General features: G+C 47.6%; 1 long non-coding RNA gene across 1 annotated transcript in view; it reads left to right on the top strand.

Moving 5' to 3' along the window:
- The window catches only part of LOC115651609, a 37,094-nt gene extending 17,911 nt beyond the window's left edge, over nucleotides 1-19,183 (top strand). The window contains exons 2-3 of the long non-coding RNA XR_004000395.1: nucleotides 15,341-15,508; nucleotides 17,590-19,183. This is a non-coding gene — a long non-coding RNA (uncharacterized LOC115651609). The remainder of the gene's footprint in view (nucleotides 1-15,340; nucleotides 15,509-17,589) is intronic.
- The last annotated feature ends 1,746 nt before the right edge of the window (nucleotides 19,184-20,929 follow it).

The raw sequence follows: 20,929 nt of genomic DNA, 5'->3' as shown, positions 1-20,929 counted from the left end.
TTCACTGCTTGAATTAACGTGGTTGATTGGTCCCCGGGTTCGCTTAGCCTGGGTGTGAGCAGCCACACTGCAAAGCCACTCTGGAGTAACAGCTTCTGCACTGGTGCTGTCTCCCCCATGTGTATCGCTAGGACTTCTAGGGGCACATCCCACAGTTCTGGGTGCTGCAATAAGTTGAGCTTTTCTAAGATTCTTTGCAAGTGACCGTCTCTGTCCTTCTGGGTCCACAGGGCAAACTGGGAAGATCCTGGAGGACTATCATCATTCAAGTGACTGAGCCTGCATCCACACTGGATAGCGGGCGGTTGACCAGCCCAAGTCCACCTGGCACATGAGCTTTAACCCACACCCCTAGCCAGGTCAGCTACACTGATTTGCACCAGCTGAGGGTCTGGCATATGTGTGGATGCCACAGTATTACACCTGGTGCATGATTCTCCTTGTGTAAATCAAAAGCATCTGCACTAAAGTCAGGGGAGTTTTGCCAGGGGAAAACTGGTATGCGAGTCCCTCAGAATCTCTGTCCCTTAGAGTCTGGAAGCAGGCCTCCTAGTGCTAGGGCACAGGAGAAGAAGATCAATTCCCTCATCCTTTCCTGCATGTAGTTCCTTTCCCTGTATTGCTCCCTCTCCATGTGTCTTGTGACTCCATTCTTGGCACCAGCATTTGGTGAAATGAGCCAACATGAAGAGAGGGAGGAAAATCAATGCCAGCCGCTTGACGGATGTGTTACTGCTCCATCCCCCTCCTTGCCCTTACCTGGGCACACAGACAAATCCTGCAGTGTTACATGGCTCCAGGGAGCTGTTTGTTCTCCTGCACAGAACTATCTGCAGAGTAAGACAATGCTCCATTCATAGCCTCTCATGCCAGTGGAGCCTGCAGCTAATAGACAACTCCTGGGGCAGAGCGGGGCCATGTTTCCACATCAATACCCAGGCCTGGATGGCTGGAAGGTTTGAACCTAGGATCTTCAGTGTGAGCCTCTACTACCTGAGTGAAAAGAATAACTCCTCTTGCAGGTAACAATAATAGAATATGAGAGCTGGAAGGGAACTCAGGAGGTCATCCAATCCATTCGCCTGCTCAAAGCAGGACCCATCTCCAGACAGATTTTTACCTCAGTTCCCTAAATGGCCCCCTCAAGGATTGAGCTCACAACCCTAGGTTTAGTAGGCCAATACTCAGACCACTGAGCTATCCCTCCCCCAGACTTGTGGCTGGATCAGCTACTCATATATGAGTAGACTTGTATCTGTATCAGCCACTAGAGGGGGACAAAGACCCATACTATCTTGGATCCTAATTCATTTAACCACCCACCTAGCTTTTAAGCACATGGGCCTAGATCCTCAAAGGGTATCTAGACACCTATCTCCCATTGACTGCAACAGAAAATCTCCCATGATTAAATACCTTCCTGAATCCATCCTTAGTGCAGGTTACACTGGAATTTGAACCAGGAGTACAAGAGAAACAGTGTACTGCCCTTGTCTTACTTAGCCTGCTAAGCCCCTCCCTTCCAGGTCTTGAGCTATCCCTCCCCATCAAGGGAGGAAAAAGATGGCTGGGACAATTAAGGTGCTGACTATAACTTGGGGTTCGGCAGCATGACACACTGATATAGACTTCGCTAATGAAACTGGCCTGGGGTAATTATTTTAATCTGGGTTATTGGGATGAAAAGCGGCTCTTTCTGTGACTGCAAATTTATAACAACACTTAAAAAAAAAAAAAAAAGAAGAGAAAAGAAAAAGAACCACCCCCCCCCCGCTCTCCATAACAGTCTTGCTTTCTTTGATCTTTTGTGTGAGGCCTCTTATCGGCAGGCGAGTAGGTTTACACAGTGGAAGATAGGGGAATAATACTCCACTGAGATAAGCCGCAGCCCTGGCTCTCCTTTGTGTAGCAAATTTGATAGCACTGGGAAAATATTTACTGGGAGACTTTGGGAAGGAATTAGTCCCCAATGCAGCTGAGAAAAAATAATTGCCTTGAATTGTAATTAAAGGGCAGGGGGGGTTCAGTTTCTGCCTCCCTTTGTCTGTCTTAGTTCCCCTCCACTTGTCTGGGTTGCTCTCGGCTTCTCCGGCTTCTCGCTGTTGATTTGGAGAAAAGGTTTGCCGGGGTTAGTCCCCATTGTGACTAGAAGTGGCCCATCCTTTCCTGGATGCTCTAGCTGTCCAAAGTTTGCAGCACACAGACCATTACACTAATCTAATTTCATTCTGACTCTGGCACCAGTGCAGATACACAATGGGACCCATTAAGAATCCCTTCTGAGGGGAAACTCTTTAGCAGAGGGCTGGGGAGGGGCAGCAGGGCAGGTCTGGGTAAGGCTGAGCACAGCATATAGTGTGTTTAATGCAGCATATTCCATCTCACAAACACAGACGTTAATGAATTAAGCCTTGGGGTCCCCCGAGAGTTGCGAAAGGAGGGTGAGCCCCACAGTACAAACAGGGAAACAGTCACGAACGTTCTGGCCACTGTTTCCAAAAATGGCCTCTGATTCTGGGTGCCCAACCCAGGACACCTTGGCCCAGATCCTCAAAGGTAGTGAGGGGTCTAACGCCCAGGATCAGGGCTGTGGGGCCTGATTTTCAGGGGGGGCTCAGCACCCACAACAAGGCAATGGGCGCGTTGCAGTGGTTCAGCACCCAGAAAGGCCATCCCACGGTATAAGCATCTTAGACACCAAAAATCAGTAGCTCTTTTTTAAAACGTTGACCTGAGTGTCTCACCCAAGGAGGCAGGCCAGGATTTGCTCCCTGAGCTCCTAAATGTCAGTCTAGAGCCATACTCCCAAAAGACCAGTCTTCCTCCCTTACATACACCCACCCAAAAACCACAGTGACAGGATATAAGAAATAGATCAATAACTACATCCATCAGCAGCAACATAATTCACAGCACAGCCGTATCAGATCTGATGCTTTCAGTTCACTCCAATGCAACAGCCCTTCAGTTCTGCAAGGTGTACCATTTGCTTTGAACAAAGGCAAGCCGCCAAAATGAATACCAACGAATGCCACCTGGATTTGTGTTGAAAACAACACAGTTCCCAGTTTATTCAAAAGCAGGAAGGGGTCTAACCCCTTTCAACAAACTGTCCGGGTTTGGGCTTGTTTTTTAAATGGAACATAGCTTGTCAATCAGAACAACATTTTCACTTGTTTTTCAACCAAGCAAATGCCAGAAACAAACAAACAAACAAATGCCAGAAACAAACAAAACACCCTCTCCCCTTAAAAATACCCAACAAACCAACCAACCAACCAAAACCCATTTTCTGCTTTTCTAAAACATGTTTGCAGGAAACTTAGGAAACAGCCCAACTTTTTTTTTTCCTGAAGTTTCCACCAAAAAATAACCAACCACCAACCAAACAAAACCAGTTTAGCCAAGTCCTGCTTGCAAACCTTGCTAGTCTCCTGACTGTATGAAGCGAGAGGCAGGGTTTGGGAGCCTCTCTATACTGATCCAAGGACAGCTTGTATTAAACAAAGTTCCTTGATTTTTATACTTTACCTAATGGCACGTAATCCACAGCCTACTTCAGCATGCAACTCTGTCTGCTCCAATGGGAGGCCTCCAAGATGACCTTTGAACTTTGCAGCTACCCATCTCCCAGCCTAGACATGCCTTTATAGACAACAATAGCAGTTACTACACAGAGCGGCCCAGTGGTCTGCAGTTTTCCATAATCACAGGGAAAAGCATTAGACAAGGGAGTTAACAGAGCACAGCCATGAAGACTGGTCCCCATATTTGGTGCTGTGCCAGGGAGATGTTTTTCCTGATTTTTTTTTTAAAATCGATTTAAGCAGTTACCTAGAATGCTGGTAATGAAGCTCCCTGATGCAACCTGTGAAATGGACAAGTCTGTTTTCACCATCAGAGCAGAGTGCCAAAAACGCAGTAACAGTGGAAAAGTAGAAAAGGAAACTGGAGTGTCTCAACTCCTTTCTGCATTAACAACATACAGTCCTATTTATGGAACAGGAGTTAGTGGATACTGCCCCCTGCCATGTAGTATTAACCTTTTGTATCCTTTAGAGCAGCTCTGTGGCCTCTCTAATTTATGTTGGCTGTAGTGGCTCCCAGTGCTGCTTGACCCATATCAGGGATCTGGGGTCAGGAAATCAACACCCCTCTTACCAGGAGGCTGCATGACCTTCCAGGTAGAACACCAGCCCAGGAGTCCAGAGATTGGGGTTCAATGCCTAGCTCTACCCTTGGCAGGCTAGATGATATTAGACATGTCATTTTCTCAGTGTCCCTATCTATAAAATGGGTATAATGATCCTACTGTCCTTTGGAAAGCACTTTGTACTCTAGTGATGAAAAGTGTTAGATAAACACTAGTTATTAGTAGTATTATTACCAGCATCTTAATGGTAATTAGACACCTGGGGAATGATACCATAGGTGAGATCCTCAGCTGCTGTAAACGGATATTACTCCACAGACTTCAACACAGTTTGTGGAGCTAAGCTGATTTACACCAGATGAGGTTTGCAGAGAGCCTGATTCAGCCCCCACTGACTTCACTAGGGATTGGATCAGGTCCTGCATCTCCCCACCCTGCCTGGGTTCCTGCTGTCCAGCAGCTCCAACTGGAGAAGCAGAGCAAGAGGCTCAAGCCTGCAAGTGAGAGGAATGGTGGGGGGAGGTAAGTAAAGGGAGGGTGCAAAGGGATGGAGACGCAAAGCATGAAGGATTTCTGCTGTCTCCTCTGCAATGAGTTTGCCAGAGGGACAAGGAGGGGGACTCTTACAGGTGCCAGAAGGAATTTCCAGACAGCTTTCAGCAGCCCCAGTCCTCCCTCCGGCTTCTTGGCAAGGACGTGGCTTTGCCTTAAAGACAACCCTGAGTCATTGAGGCTGGGACAAGGGAGACAGTCACCTGGGAAAGACCCCTCCATCCATGGCTGGCTAATCAGTTTCCTATTAATCAGGCTTTTTTATTATTATTATTATTGTTATTATTATTAAACATCGCTCTTCTCCCAAATCATCTCACAGCCGCAGCGAGGTCCCCGGTAATAGCTCCATAAATTTCAGCTATAAAAAGTAATGGAGGGAGACAAATGAGATAATTAGGAATAAATCTTGGCGAGGTCTCTATTCATCAACATCCCCCAGAACCGGCCAATATTCCAAATCATTAGCAAAGCCTGTAATTAACAAAGAGCCCAGGCTTCCAACGTTAATAAAGCTCTCTCGACTCTACATTATCAGGTAGCGGCTGACGAATCAGCCCCGTTAATATTATGGCCTTTGTTAAAGATCTTCTCTCTCTCTCTGCTTTTTTTTTAAAGCTAAAAAACCCGTGTCAATTTTTCCCCTCTTCTGCTAAATTTTAATTAGATTTTGCATGTGCATCTGTAGAGGGCAAGTAAGGGGACAAAGGGACAAGGGTTTTTCCTTTTATGTTCCAGGATGCTGGCGAAAAAAGAATTTTGACAGATGGTTCATGCTCCCCCTACCCGCTTTTTCTCTTCTGCTTTTATTTAGCATTATGTACCTCCACTGAGGATGCCCTTTGGATCAGAGACTGGGACTCCTCATGGAACATACCGTAAAAGCCAGATTTTTTTTTTCCAAGCCCCACATTTGAGGCTGGATTTCCAGGGCTGCTGAGTACGATGGGTGCACATTAGGTGCTGAGTGCTTTTGAAAATCTATTCGTAAGAGTTATATGGGGAGCTGCTGAATGCTCAGCACTTTTGCAACTCCGGATCCATGTGTCTGCAGAGGGCATGAACCCCTCAAAACACATACTGCCTGCTTGTCCAGATCCCAGGGAATAGCACAAAGCAGAAGATCCTTGCTGAAGAGTTTAGAATTCCATAAGCTCCTAACGCTCAAGCTAGGACTCCAGGTTCTCCATTGCCTAGCACCTTGGCTCCCGTTTTGAACGGTCAAGCTCAGCGGGCCAGCCCAGGGGGTGGGGGGAGAAAGGTGACTTTATGGCATCTTTGTGCCTCTTAAATTCTGGGCTCAGTTGAAGGTCTGCCCATTCCCCTGGCATAAGTTAGAGCAGCCCTGTGGCCCCTCTAATTTATGCTTGCTATAGTGGCTCCCAGTGCTGCCCAGAATAGTCAAAACACCCTGTCCCATCCCTGTCATACTGATGCAGTTGCCTATGTCCCTTCTCCCTTAGCAGTAGTGTTAAATAGGAATTGCCACATCAGAAACAACCATTGGATCATCTAGTCTGACCTACTGCAGGCCATTTAACGTTCAGAGGAAGTTGCCAGAGACCTATTTATGGACAACTCTGGAATAACCTGCCTGTAGGGGAAATGTCTTCCTAACCCCAAAGCAGTTGTGGTTGGCTTTTGCCCTGAAGCATGAAGGTTTACACCCCTTATACATGTTTATCTTATTTTATAATACTCTGAATTATAATTAGATCATGGAACTCATTGCCTCAGGACATCATAGATGCCAATAATTTACCAAGATTCAAAGAGGGGTTGGATGTTTATATGAATCGGAAGAGTATCCAGAGTTATAATAGTTAATATTAACAGAGTTTTGGAAGGGATAAACTCACCTCATACTTCAAGGTTTAAGATGATCTCTAACTGTCCGGGATTAGGACGGGGCCTTTGTCAGAGGCAGACTATTCTACACCTGGCTACTTTGGGGTTCTTGCACTGGCCACTGAAGCATCTGGCATTGGCCACTGTTGGAGTCAGGATACGGGATTGATGGCCCTCAGGTCTGATCTGGGAAGGCAATTCTATGTTCTCTATGAAAGTTCTTATAATCCAGCTCCAATCTAAATTCTCTGGAGCACTTGCCCTTGATGATATCATGGGGTGGTGAGTCCCAAAGGTTGTGTGCATTTTGTGTGTGTTGTAAAGCATCAGTTCTGGTCAGTTTTCTACATGTTGTCTGTCAGTTTCATTGGACGCCCCTTTGTCCTTACATTATGAGGCAAGGTAAATGGGAAGGCACAAAACTGCAGGTTGGGGGGTACCCTGAGATAGACCAGTCCCTTATTCCAGCTGTCATAGTTGTCCTGGTCACCAATAGGATAGAAGTGCTCACGTTCAGGGCCAGATCCTCAGCGGGTTGTAAACTGATGGAGCTATGCTGATTTACGCCCGCTGATTGTCTCCAAGCACGGAGATGGTTTCCACAACAATTTTGTGTCACATTGTCACTGTACCACAAGTGAAGTTTCAGCCGCTCTCTTCCTGGAGTTTGGTCATTAGCTGCTTGTGAAAGTCAAGTATAGGGTGATGGGATTTCTGCTGCCAGATGCCTCTTAATGTTGCACACAAGGTGGCAAATGTTCTGAAACAGTGATTGGGAAAGGTGAGCGTGAAGTCGCGTAACAATTCATTGGGTTTTGGTTTTTTTTGAGACAGAGAGGGAGCATCTTCCACATGGGGGGTTTCTGTCTTCTGTTTTGCATGGTTCACTGGCAAGAATAATCCAAGATTTGCTGCGTTGCACAATCACTAAAACCCATCCTGAAGGAAAGGGAATTGAAAAGTCCACCTGGCTTGCCTCAGCAGCATGAGTTTGCTGTAGGGGACTGGGAGTCAGGACTCCTGGGTTCCTTTTCCAGCTCTGCTCCTCTGTATCAGTGCGACCCTGGGAAAGTCACAGTTGCCCATCTGTAAAGTGGGGGTAATCATGCATTACACCCCTATCTAGCATGCGCTGACCTCTGTGGATGAAAAGTAGTGGGGTACTAGGCTGGGACTCAGGAGGTCTGGGTTCAGTTCCTGCCTCACCCGGAGTTCCAGTGGGACCCTGGGCACATTGCCTAGGACAGACTTTTTAGAAGGGCTCCTCTCCCCCACAGTCACCTAAATAAGTGGCTGAGTTTTCAGGAGAGCCCAGCATGTTGGATGTGAGGCACTTGACAAACACAGGGATTGCCTGCCCCTGGAATGACATCACCTCTGGGGTGGAACAGACAATAGCAGCTGTGTGCAGTACACAGCTCCTCTGCACAACAGTTTAGGACAGTGATGTGAAGGAGAATGCTGTATCCAGTGGAGAATTGACTGAGGCTGAATGTAATCATTCAAACTGGAATCTGGCCAGAAGACTAAAGCAAGAAAATCTCAGCTCTCATGGAAAGTACCTTGGGATCAAACTAGTTCAACAAAACAGCCCATGGGCCAGGATCGAAAGAAGCACCCCAGGGATCGCTCTTCATCTTGCCTGTGCACAAAAGATTTAGGGGCAGAGCAGCGATGTCTGGCTCTTTAAGGAAATTAATTGTGACTGGATCCCCTCCCACCATCCCCACTGTGGCTCCTAGAAAACAAATATCTGCTGTGTGAAACAACAGCTGGAGGGACCAGAAAACAAGGAAGAAGAAAACCCACCTGCAGAGGGAAATCTATCGAAGCTGCTCATTAAAGCAGGGCGGAGCGGGTTGCATGTTTGGGAGGGAAGATCTGAAGCCACGGCAAGAAGATGCTACTGTTGAATCACAGACATGAACTGACGTTTAAGTCTGTACAGGATACATGCGCAGAGCAGGAAGGGGCTGTGGCTGCACAGATAGCAAATGGGGAAAGGCATTAACGTGAGTCCTGGTCCTATGGAGAATTTCATTTTCATCCAATATTCTGAATGGGCGGAGAGCCCACTGCTGGGCATCTTTCTGTCTTCTCAAGTCGTGAGTCTGGATTAGACCTAATTCTTTTCCATCGTATACTCCTTGGGACAGGGACTTTGGATTGCAGATGTGCCCAGGACCTGGCACAATGGGACCACTACACAAAGTCTACCCAACAGTAATAATAGTCCAATGAGAAATGCCACCACAGCGCCTCCTCTGGGAGTTGCACATAACAGAAACATTCCAGTGAGGTTCACAGATGCTCATTTTCAGTTCGGAGCTGTGGTCTGCAGAGACATCTCCCAGCATACACTGCTCTGCTTCAAGCCCAGCAGCCAGCAGAAGATCAATGTCAGGCATCACACGCTGGCCCTGTAGTTTCCATGGGTGGTGTCCCCCCATTAAAGATGGGAGCTGTTGCAGTCTATGACTCAGCTCCTCAACTGGTGTAAATTGGCATCACTCCACTGGCGTCATTAGAACCAGGCTGTTTTACACAAGTAGAGGAATTCCATTAATGCAATTTAAGGGCATCCCCTTTGGCGGCTGGTAAGTTGCCAGTGCAACCTCGTTGGCTGGACAATCTCTGGACACCGTTGGTATATATGGACTTTTCAGGAACTTCTGAGTCTCATGGGTTTGCTGGTTGCTCAGGCCATTATGATCTGAGATACAAGAAGGAGGGACTGGGATTCAAATTGGGGCTGTGCAGTTCCAAACTCACAGTGTCCCTTCATCAGGGATTGGAAGTCCAGCATCTCGGGTTCTTGCTCGGTCACTTGTTCAGAGAGTCGAAGGTAAAACTTCCCTAACTCAACCTGTGCTGGACTGAAATGTGCCTGTCATCCATGAACAGCCTGGACAGCCCCAAGAGACCTGAGCAGCAGAGATGGGAACCAAGCTGCAAAGTTCAAATGTCCAACGCCCCAAAATTCAGGGCCGCTCAGCTCCAGGATTTTTACAAAAATGGGGGCCATCTGCAAGATCTGGGTCCAGATTTTGACCTGAGGTTTTGATTTGGGCTCAGCTCTGCCAAAGAGGCACAGAACGTCCTCATGTTGATCATGCCTCCTCTCACATGAGGGACTTATTCCATGGCCAAAAAGTCATAACACATTACTGTGCAGAGTTGGAATGGACCTGTAGACTATCCATCTCAGACACAGCCCTTGGTTTTTCCCATGGGATAGCTCAGTGGTTTGCTCATTGGCCTGCTAAACCCAGGGTTCTGAGCTCAACCCTTGAGGGGGCCATTTAGAGATATGAGGCAAAAATTGGTTAGATTATTTAATTGGGGATTGGTCCTGCTTTGAGCAGGGGGTTGGACTAGATGACCTCTTGAGGTCCTTTCAGGAGCACCGCCAGCCTTTTTGGCGTCCTAGGCAGCGGAAGGTCCTGCCCCCGAAATGGCGCTCCCGACAGTGGCAGCGGAAGGTCCCGCCCCCAAAATACCGCCGATGACCGGGGCACCTGCCGCCCCCCAAATGTTAGCACCCTAGGCGACTGCCTAGGTCGCCTAATAGGTTGCCCCGGCCCTGGGTACCTTCCAACCCTGATATTCTATGTCTCGCTCGCTCTCATCCTCCTGACGTGGTAGAACTCAGGGTGTCTAAATGCATTGGTTACGCTGTCTCTGACACCTTTTCTAATCACTGCTGTAACGATTCTTTTCAGGGGAGATGTCCCTGTGCTTCTAGACTAGACATCACTTCAGATCAAATTCCATAAACTCTCCCTAGCGTGACTGGCTGCATCATATTTCTTTTGAAGTCCATGGGAGCTGTGGATATTCAGCACCTCTGAAGTTCAGGCCTCTTGTCTCCTCATTTTACACCCCTCCCCCACACACCCTAAAAATATATTGACCGGAGAAGAAGATCGCACAGCAAAATTATTGCACTGTTGGCTGGGAAATTGTCCCCACTAATATATAACCCCTGAAAAATTTGGACCTGCGTGGTCCTCTACTCCATCCCATAGAGGTCACTGTAGTTTGTTCCCTATAGAATGTTCTGCAGGGTTTTCTGCAGTCTGATTTAAAATGACCCAAGCTATAAGACTCCCAGATGTAAAACTGCACACCTTAATAAATATGGTTTATTGAGATACAAGGACTGTATATAATGGGCCAGTTCCTTAGCTCCCTAGCTACACCCATTTACACTAGCTAAAGTTCTGGCCCAAAATCTAGGCACAATTGCACCACTTCTGCACGGACAGGATGGGTACAGATTGCCTTGATGCCTTCAGAGCTACAACCTGAACACATTATTGGCAACCGAATATCCCTTTTAAAAGGTAAGGATCGGTAGTTCACACTATAAACTAAGAAAGATTGAGTTCATGATCAGCAGCAACCCAGGCCATCTTTTAAATGCTGGAGGACCGGAGAGATGTTCTGACCCACATGGCAGTATATGAAAGCACAGACAGACAGACTGCAGGAGAGAGATGATTATTTGATAACATCTGGAAGCCATTTATGAAGTATATTCACCGCCGTAGTGACATGCAGAACTAGTACAACAGCTAGACTGGTTTTGCAAGAGGGCCTGTTGCGTTCACTTAGGCACGCCATAACATGAAGGAAGCTTTGCAAATTGGGATTGGACTTAGGCACAGATATAACCTTAAAGGACCTAGCCCGTGTCTCTTTGAAAATGGGTCTTGGGGATGCTTTGAAAAATGTTGCGATTGGTCTCATCGCATGAGGCCCCACTGTCAAAATAATTAACAACAAATGGAAGTTATATGGATGGATCCCAACCAGCCGAAGGAAATATATTGCACTATTGAAACCACCAGTCTCTCCTTTCCACAGGGAATTTTTAACAGGGAGGGTGATTAACCATTGAACAATTTACCAAGTGTCGTGGGGGATTCTCCAGTACTGGCCATGTTTAAAAATGAAGACTGGGTGTTTTCTAAAAGATCTTCTCTAGGACTTAGTCTGGTGCAGTTCTCTAGTTTGGGCTATGCACATGGTCCCTTCTGGCCTTGGATCTTGCTCCACCCCGTAGGACGGAACATTTTTCAATCCCACTCGCGAAGAGAACAAACAAACCAACAGCATCACAGCACCATGAATAAATGCAGTGCCTGGCAACTGAAGCCAGATATTCTCAGACCAAAAACTGCAGCATCAAGATAACGTCAAGCCACTGCCTGGGGTGAAGAGCTAAAAAAATGACACTAAAGGCACTTAAACATGGACAGAAAGATGCCGCAGCACATCTGTGCTCACCAGGACATGCAGAACTCGAGGGTAGACTCTGGTCTTCCGCCGCAGAAGGAAAGCACGACATCTACTAATAAATATACTAGTAATTAATAATGACACTGACCTTTGTAAAGCACTTTGAGATCTACTGTTGCCAAAGTGCTAGATAGAGCTAGATTAATTGTTGTTATCATCACTAGCATTTAAGCTAATGGAGAATCTCCAGTAACGCCTGGGGCCTCTGACACACAGTTGAGCAGTTCTGATTCCATCCAGTAGTGGGCAGTGAGGCCTGTCTCTCACTCTCCAAAATAGCACACACACACAAAGCTAGTTCACATGCAGTATCAAAAAGCAGACCCGCAAGTCAAATGAAAACATTATTAAAAGAACCTCCCAACCAAGCTGGCTTTCAGGTATAAATATCACGGTAGGGCCAAATTCTGCCCTTAGTTATCCCATTTAAGTCAGTGTGGTTGCACGGGTGTAATTGAGGGCAGAGTTGGCTTGCTGCCTTGAATAAGCAAGATACAGCTCCAGCTAATACTGGACCTATCCCAAACCTCAAAGCAGCTGAATACACACTTCTCAGGCTCCTTCCATGGCGCCATTCAGTCTTCAGTTCACTTTGAGAGGCTCTTTATAAGCAGAGTGGGATCGGCAATGCGGTTTCAGTGAGGCACTTGAAATCTCTCTCACTCAAACAGTCCCACTGTCAGTAGTGTTCTGAATACCCTGCAATCAGCATGAAGCAATTCACAACCATCAAAGGGGAGAAAAATGCTCTCGCCACAATGCTCAAGGGCACAAAAAAACAGTTAACGGTGCATACAGAGCTTGCGCTCCAGGGGCTAAAATGGGCCCCCCCAGAAAATTCTCCCTGGCACATGGGTGTTCTCAGCAGCCTCTTACATCATCTCCCCTTCTTGAAATTGATGCAGGGGACATGGTGGGGCTGGCGGGTAGTGGCACAGCACACTGTACATCAGCCATCTCCAAGCTGGATTGTTACTAACTGGTTGGAGTTTAGCGCAACCCCAGGTTCCTCTAAACTCCACAGGCCCATTTCTGGGACTGAACTGGCCAGAGAATCAGGCAGCTGTAACTGGTGCTCTGATGTCTTCCACCTTCTGCTGTTCTGGGAGGACCCAAGAGCAGCAGAGAATCTGACTCTTACTCCAAAAATAACTTACTTCAGCTGCTCTGTGGTGAACGATTAAACAAAGAGGCAACAACATCTACTAAAGCAGTGGATAGGAAGCTAGGAAACCAGGATGCTCTTCTACTGACTCTCTCTCTGATGTTGGGGAGGTCTTCAAAGGCCAATTTTCAGAGGTTAAAGAGAGCTCAGGACCTCTAAAAACCAGACTCTTGATCTCGCTGTGCCTCAGTTTCTGCATCTATAAAATAGGGCTATTAATACTTCCTTCCTTACCTTTGTAAACTTCTTCATGATTGTAATGTTCTAAGTACCAAGAGTTATTCATAGTAATAACAGCCGCGTTTCAAATCAGAGGTGGTAGTAGCTGAGTGGGTGGATAAAGCAAATACTGTTGTATGTCTCCGTTTATGCTAACTCACGCCACTGTAAATTGGACATCTGTGGAACCACTCTAGGGTAACTAGGCTCCTGACCCCAGCCCAATAGGGTGCCCATGATGCACAGGACTGGGTCTATTATAAAATACTTATAAATCTTTCTGCAGCAGTGAAACTTGCCCATCATCAGAGGCAAGGCCTGCCCTGGATTTGAAGATAATCAGACCATGTGTTTGCACTGGGATAACGTGTGCATCAGGCTAGTGTTTAAAATCAGGGCGGGGGGACTTGTAAATAACCCAGCTTCTCCGAAAAAATGCTGCTGACAAATGTTAACTGAAGAGATAAGAGCAATCAATTATTTAGAAAAAAAATCAGCCTATGTAAAGAGAATGAATTAGATCATCTAGCAGCAATTACTCTCCTGTATCAGTGCCTGGTTTAAGTCCATTTCTGAGCATCCCCCTCCTACCCCCTACCCTCATCGTGTCTTTAAGAGAAAACAGATTTTTCAAGAGCTCCACTCCCAGTCAGGCACCTAATGAGCAGCCAGATTTTCAGAAGTGCTCAGCACCCAGTGCACAACCAATGTTCTGGCTCCTCTGATACTCCGGCGTCATTAGGCTGGCGAACGGGAGCTTAAGTCTATGAGTCTATCTGCCCCGACTGTGGGTGCGGAGCATTTGAAAATCTGGCCCAGGAACGCTTCCCAGTGAAAGGTGCGTAACCTTTAGACCTTGTCCTACTTTTTTTATGAATTTAACTTTAAGAGGAATGCTGGCTCAGTGGTTAGGGTGCTAGCTTGGGACTAGGAAGGCTGGGGTCCAGTTCCCTGCTTAACCACAGATTCCCTGCGGGACCTTGTGCAAGTCACTCCGCCTCTCTGTACCTCAGTTTCCCCATCTGTAAAATAGAGATCATAGCCCTGCCCTACCTCATGGGCGGGAGGGTTGGAAGGATAAATACACTGAGGTGCTGAGTGCTATGGTAATGGGGCTCAGTTAAGCACTACAGAGGGCTGTCATATCTTGTGAGACTGTGGTTATAAATGGGTGTGACAATGTGTACGAGGCAACGTGAGTTAGGGAGTATGCGGCTGGGACAGGGTGGTGTGCATATGTGACAGCAGGGTGCTGGGTCTGCATGCGTGAGGACTCGGGATAGCAGGTGTGAGTGTGACAATGCATAAGACCAGGTGAAAGAAAATGTGTAGGACTGACTGCATGCCTGTGTGGGAGAACGTGCAAGAACATGCAGCACTGCTGGTGAGATCAGGCAGGAGTGCGAATGCCAGGGACGATGAGCAGGGAGGAAGCATGGTGTAGTAGAAAAGGCAACCGGGCCTCAATTTCCAGTTCTGCCATTGAGCTGCTGTGTGACCTGTGTCAGTTTGGGTTCCCTCCCACCCCGGTCTGTTCTTGTCTAGACATGTAAGTGTTTCAAGGTCCAAGCCATCGCTTCCTCTGTGTGTGTGTATGTGTACGTACAGTGCCTAGCACAGTGTGCCCCTGATCTCAGTGGGGCATCTCAGTTTCTCTCTAATAGAAATAACAACTCTGTGATGGTCATGCTCACGTGACGCTGCACGTGTGGACATTTGGAAATGTGTGCGGGCATGAGAATCCACATGAGGCTGGGTGCATATGTGCAAGAGATGCGTGTGGGGCTGTACACGGATGGGAGCGTGTGTGCACTGCACATGGATGTGTGTGAAACGTGGCCAACTTTCCCTAGCCTTCCTGTTTTAAAAATAGAAGCTTTGCCATATTTCACTCTATAACTCAAGCAGGCTCAAGCCCATTCAATGCATTCAATGTGGGTTAAAGATATGTGCCTAATTCTCCTCCAGAATATTCCTGTTAATGGCTTCAAATGGGGGGCCTGTGGTATGCACCTTGGCTGCTGGCCCTGTCTCGATCATACAGCAAACTCCCCAGCACTGAGAGATTTAAACTAACACCAACTCCTCTCCAATTTCAGCTGCGTTTTTAAAGAAAACAACTCCCCTCGACTGCAGCAGGAAATCACTGTTTGGATTTATGAGGCACCTCTTCCTGACCATCCTCTCTGAAAAAGCCTTTGCTAGATTGACATGGTGCTCCATTCTCGACTCCTGCTGGGAGAAGCTGGACAATGGGAGCTTGGAGAGTAAGGTGTAGTCCAGTGGTTCTCAACCGGGGTACATGTACCCCTGGGGGTACGCAGAGGTCTTCCGGGGGTACATTAACTCATCTAGAGATTTGCCTAGTTTTACAACAGGCTACATAAAAAGCCCTAGTGAAGTCAGGACAAACTAACATTTCATACAATGACTTGTTTATCCTGCTCTATGTACTATACACTGAAATGTAAGGACAATATTTATATTCCAGTTGATTTTATAATTTATATGGTAAAAATGAGAACGTCAGCAATTTCTCAGTAATATTGCACGGTGACGCTTTTTGTCTTTTTATGTCAGATTTTGTTAGCAATTAGTTTCTAAGTGAGGTGAAACTTGGGGGTACACAAGAAAAATCAGACTCCTGCAGGGGCGGTTCCAGGCACCAGCACAGCAAGCATGTGCCTGGGGCAGCAAGCCACGGGGGGCAGGCTGCCAGTTGCTATGAGGGCGGCAGTCAGGCAGCCTTTGGCAGCATTTCTGCAGGAGATCTGCCGATCCCATGGTTTCAGCTGCAATTTGGCGGCGGGTATGACAAAGGGCTTATGCTACTGTTTTTGCCGTACAGCTCCTAGCACAATGGACCTGGTCCATGACTGGGCTCCTAGGTGCTACTGCAATACACATAATGAATAAGAATAATAATATTCCACTCCCTACAGCTATTCTTGCTGGGGAGGTCATGACATGGGGAGCTGTGAGCCTGCTTCCAGCCAACTCACCATTGTCATCCCCTCCCGCATGCATGGGATAGGCTGGGTTGCTGAAATAGCTTGTGAGTTTCACCCAGAATAGTCCACTTTGGCCATTCCCTACAGTGACTCCTGCTGGCGGATGGTGGAACAGGCCTAGACCACACACAGCTGCTATACAAAACCTAGGCCAAGCGTCAACTCATTTGGTAGCAACTGCTTCTACCAACTGTTTTACTAACCTCTCCAGTGCTGGAAAAAATTAATCTGAACTCCTGCTCCAAAGGCAACCAAAAACACAGCTCTCATTCCAACGACAACCTCTTTTTAGTGAGAGACAATACACAGGACAAAATCTCAGGAGTCAGATGTCAGTGATACACCTGTATACATGAACTGCATTTGCACTGGTGTACCTGAGATCAGGATCAGGCCCTGGATCTTTTGAGAAGGGCGCCTAAGCATCCAATCCAGATCAGAAAGCCAAGCCAGGAGGGCCGACACCAGCACGGTATTGATATATTGTCTCATCAAGCCTGGCACGTCCATATGAATGCAGGGCCTGCATGTTCACTCGTAGGCCTACAGCTGGTAGGCGTAGTGATCGGGGGTGGGAAGAAGAATGGCGTTGGGTGAAGTCAACATCCAGGGGATAGTTGCAGCTCTCTTGGGGGCATGAGCAGACCTCACCTGGCTTTTCAGCAGTGAGCACCTACAGAGTGTGGAACACCTGTTAGTACGACTCTCTACTGAGGTCAACTTACGTATCAGCAAACTGCCATTGAGCAAGGCTGAAAAAGAAAGACTTGCCCAGATCCCACTAAGCTGGTAGGCACCTCCTTAGGGCAATCACTGCCACAGATGATATCCTCAGCTGGTGTACATTGGTGTGGCTCGGTTGATGTCAATGGAACTACACTGATTTACACCCGTTGTGTATCCAGGTCTAGTTTTTTCAAAGCAGTTAGATTGCCATCTCTGTCTGGCGTATGCCATTATTGAATGGAGTCTTTTTTTGGTTTGTTTGTTACATTTCAGAACTATGAGCAAATAATTTGGAGGCTAAAAGTGGAGCAAGGTTTCTATAATTCTCATTGATTAAGGACACTTTGGAGAGAAATCTGGAGCTGTATAAATCTGCAATGGACAGACTGGGATGGGGTCACACAGACTTAGGTCAGAAGGGGAACTACAGAGAACGGAAGGAGATTTAAGGGGCTAGCCTATGTCTACTGCAGTGAATGGCAAATTCTCTCCATTGACCTCACTGGATCAATCACCAGAGAGCAACGTACAGGTAGAACGGGTTTGCTGGTGGTGGAAGACTCTAACTGAAGACTCTAGGTACTACTGCTCTTTTTTGTCTTCCCTCTCAGGGCTCTTCCAAGGCTCAAGCAAACATCTGTGGGGATTATGCTGATCTCTAGTAATGCTGGAATAAGTGTGATCTCTCCTGTGCGACATGACACCTTGGGACCCAGTGCTCAAAACTTCTGGACTGGTAGATCTTGATCAGATCCCTCTGAGAAGCTCAGATTTGTGAGGAGCACGGTATAAAAAACTATACAGAATAGAATGTTCTGAGCTGCCTTCCTCGTGGTCTTTGGTCCCTTTCCTCACCATACACAGGCGATGGTTAACTCAAACCACGATGTATTTTCCTTCTCCAACTTGGTAGCAATGCAGAACAGCGCAGAACCTGGAGATATATGGTCTATGCTCAGGCCCCGGTGTACACAGGCTGGCTGAAGTAGTCAGATAGGTTGCAGTTTGGCACAGAAATCAGCTGGACTTTGCCAGTTCTACGCGCTTCAGATGTAGCAGAGTTCAGACAGCTTCTGACCCCATGAGATAATTTTCTCGGTATTCTTTACTGGCCAACACAACGCCAAGCTGACTGACACCCCACCCCCACGCAACACAAAGGTGTGCCAAGGGGCTGCTGCATTTGGAGTGTGATTGAGAGTCTAAGCAGTCTCGGGAGGATTGTTGCAAAAACCAGCGAGCATCATATAGCAACTTAATTCAGCTACATCAGCAGGGGAGAGGCCATTCCAGCTTGGACCAGCTTTCAAATAACTCCACCAGCAGGATATTAAGTGGCAGCGTACTTAGCTAATCAAACACAAAAGAAAAGCATGACATCATAAGAACCAGTCGCCATCAGCCAATGAGCAGTCCTGAAGACAGAACACTCACCTAGCAATGACGGAGAAAGGATGAACGTTTTCAAGGGTGTTGCATACACTGCAAGACTTTCTCCACTATTCACACGCAGCCGCCACTAGGTGCACTGGTAACTGAATGCTGTAGCCCCCTTATGGCAGGGTGCTTCACTCACTCCTCAGCTGGTGCCTCCTCCTGGCCGCTCCAGGGAGTAGCTCATGAAGTTGACACTTCTTCCTGTGGTCGCACACCATCACTCCGTCTCTCTCTGGTCTGCAGCTCTACTCTTGCTCCAGGAACTGCAGCGTCCTCTCCGTGATTCAGCCCTCCGGCCAGATTGCTTAGCATCCCCCCTTCAGGGGTACAGTCCTTCCAAGTGTCCTTGACCCAGGTAGTCTTCTAGTTGACTGCCCCACTGGTGCCGCTTCCCCAGTGGTGGGCAGGGGAACCCAGGCCTGCCCTCTACTCCAGGTTCCAGCCCAGGGACCCTACAACATGCAGCCAAGGTCTGTTCAGTCCCCAACCTTGCTGCTTACTTCCTGGGCTGCTTCCTACCCCAGCACTCCTGGGGTTTGCCAGCCTCTGTATTCCCTTCTTCCAGGGAGTGACCCTGGGCTACTTGTCGCTATAGACCCCAAACACACCTCCCTTCTCCCAGGGAGTGACTGCAGACACCTCCATGCAGCCCCCAGCCTGCTCCCAGCTCCCTGGCTTTATAGAAGTCCCATCTGTTCCCACACAGGTGAGCTTGCCGTAATTAGGGCTTTCCTCTCAGCCTTCAGCCTAATACAGGGATTGGCAACCTTTGGCAGCGTCCGCAGGTTCGGCCGATCACAGCTCCCACTGGCCGTGGTTCGCCGTCCCAGGCCAATGGGAGCTGCAGGAAGCGGCAACCAGCAAATCCCTTGGCCCGCACTGCTTCCCGCAGCATCCATTGGCCTGGAGCAGTGAACCACAGCCAGTGGGAGCTGCGATCGGCCCAACCCGCGGATGCGGCAGGTAAACAAACCGGCCTGTCCTGTCAGGGGGCTTACCCTGGTGGGCTGCAGGCCAAAGGCTGCCAATCCCTGGCCTAATAGGTTAATTGGCCCCTCTGGCCTCCATTAACCCCTTCAGGGCACATGTGTTGGGGGGACATCCCATCACATCCTGCTAATGATTGGAGGTCAGATTTTTAACTGGCAGTGCTCTTTGTTCAGCATGGTGCTGAGAGGCATAAGGCAGAATGCTCCCTTGGAGGTACCAAATCGACAGGCCTAAAGGGAACCAATGCACATCTGTGGTCAGTAAATGTCACACACAAGATGCTGCAGAAGAAGGTGGCATTTCCACCCTCACTCCCGGGGGTAGCCCTGCTTTAGAATGTGATCCGAACTTTGGCACTCTACTCTCTTTGCAGGTTGTTTTTTTTTTAATCTGATGAAACCAGCTATGGTCTGCAGCTGGAAACCTCAGAGAGTGAGAAGGTGAAACTGCCGGTCATCAAGCTGTTTGCTTTCTGGAGGGGGGGAAAACCCACCCAACCGGCTGACAGACCTGAAATGTTAATTTCTTCCAGCTGTTGTCAGTCTGGCAGCCTCTCAAAGGAAGTTTAATAGACTACAGGCTTCTCTGCTTGCCCCCATCCTTCCACTGGCTCTGCTTACCAGAGGCAGCCTCCTGGAACCTATCTGATTAAACAAACGTCCTCACCTTCCAACAATTTGTTTTCTCTTTGGCTTGAAAGATTTTTGTGCAATGTGTTTATTTCCCCATCCCCTGGCCCTTTAAAATTGCCATTAATTGCAGGGGAGGAGGCCAATTAGGCAGGCTCAGGACTGCAAATAAGAAGCAAGCAGGACCCAACCAAGGGCAGCACTTATAAACGAGAAGAAAGCAAAGGTGGTGGGTTCATGAACCATCTCTGAGCCTTCACCATTTCGGTGCGTGGCCAGACAGGAAACAGGATCAAAAAGGTCTTTGTAGTTGAAAAAGAAAAATCCTTCCACTTGCATTTGATTGATTTTGATTCAAGACACAAGTAGGATACGCTGTTGAAAGCAAGGAACTTCTAGGTTTGATCAGACATGGGACCTCTCTAGTCCTGTATCCTATCTCTGACCAGCGTCAGATGTGTCCAAGGACGTGATAGGATAATATAGCCTGGTGGGGTAAAAACAACGAGGAGTCCTTGTGGCACCTTAGAGACGAACCCATGTATTTGGGCATAAGCTTTGGTGGGCTACAGCCCAATTCATCAGATGCATGGAGTGAAAATCCAGTAGGCAGGTATAAATCTACAGCACATGAAAAGATCGGGTAGTTTCTTTCCAGCCAGTTGGAGGTTGGCTGATGCCCTGGCGAAGATGGGTTTGTTATTATAGCAAGTCAGAAAATTTTCATCTAAAACAGTTTGCTATTGGAAAGTGCGCTTCTGACTAAAGTGATATTTTTGTGAAATTGTATTGATTGTTTAAGGAGAAAAAATGAAAAAAAAGTCAAGTTTAAAAATGTCAAAATGGGACGTGTGGACATTTCCAGAATGAAGAGTTCTGATTTTTCATTGTAGAC

The sequence above is a fragment of the Gopherus evgoodei genome, chromosome 4, assembly GCF_007399415.2.
Source record: "Gopherus evgoodei ecotype Sinaloan lineage chromosome 4, rGopEvg1_v1.p, whole genome shotgun sequence".
Classification (NCBI taxonomy): Eukaryota; Metazoa; Chordata; order Testudines; family Testudinidae; genus Gopherus; species Gopherus evgoodei.
This window is presented reverse-complemented; position numbering and strand designations above follow the sequence as displayed.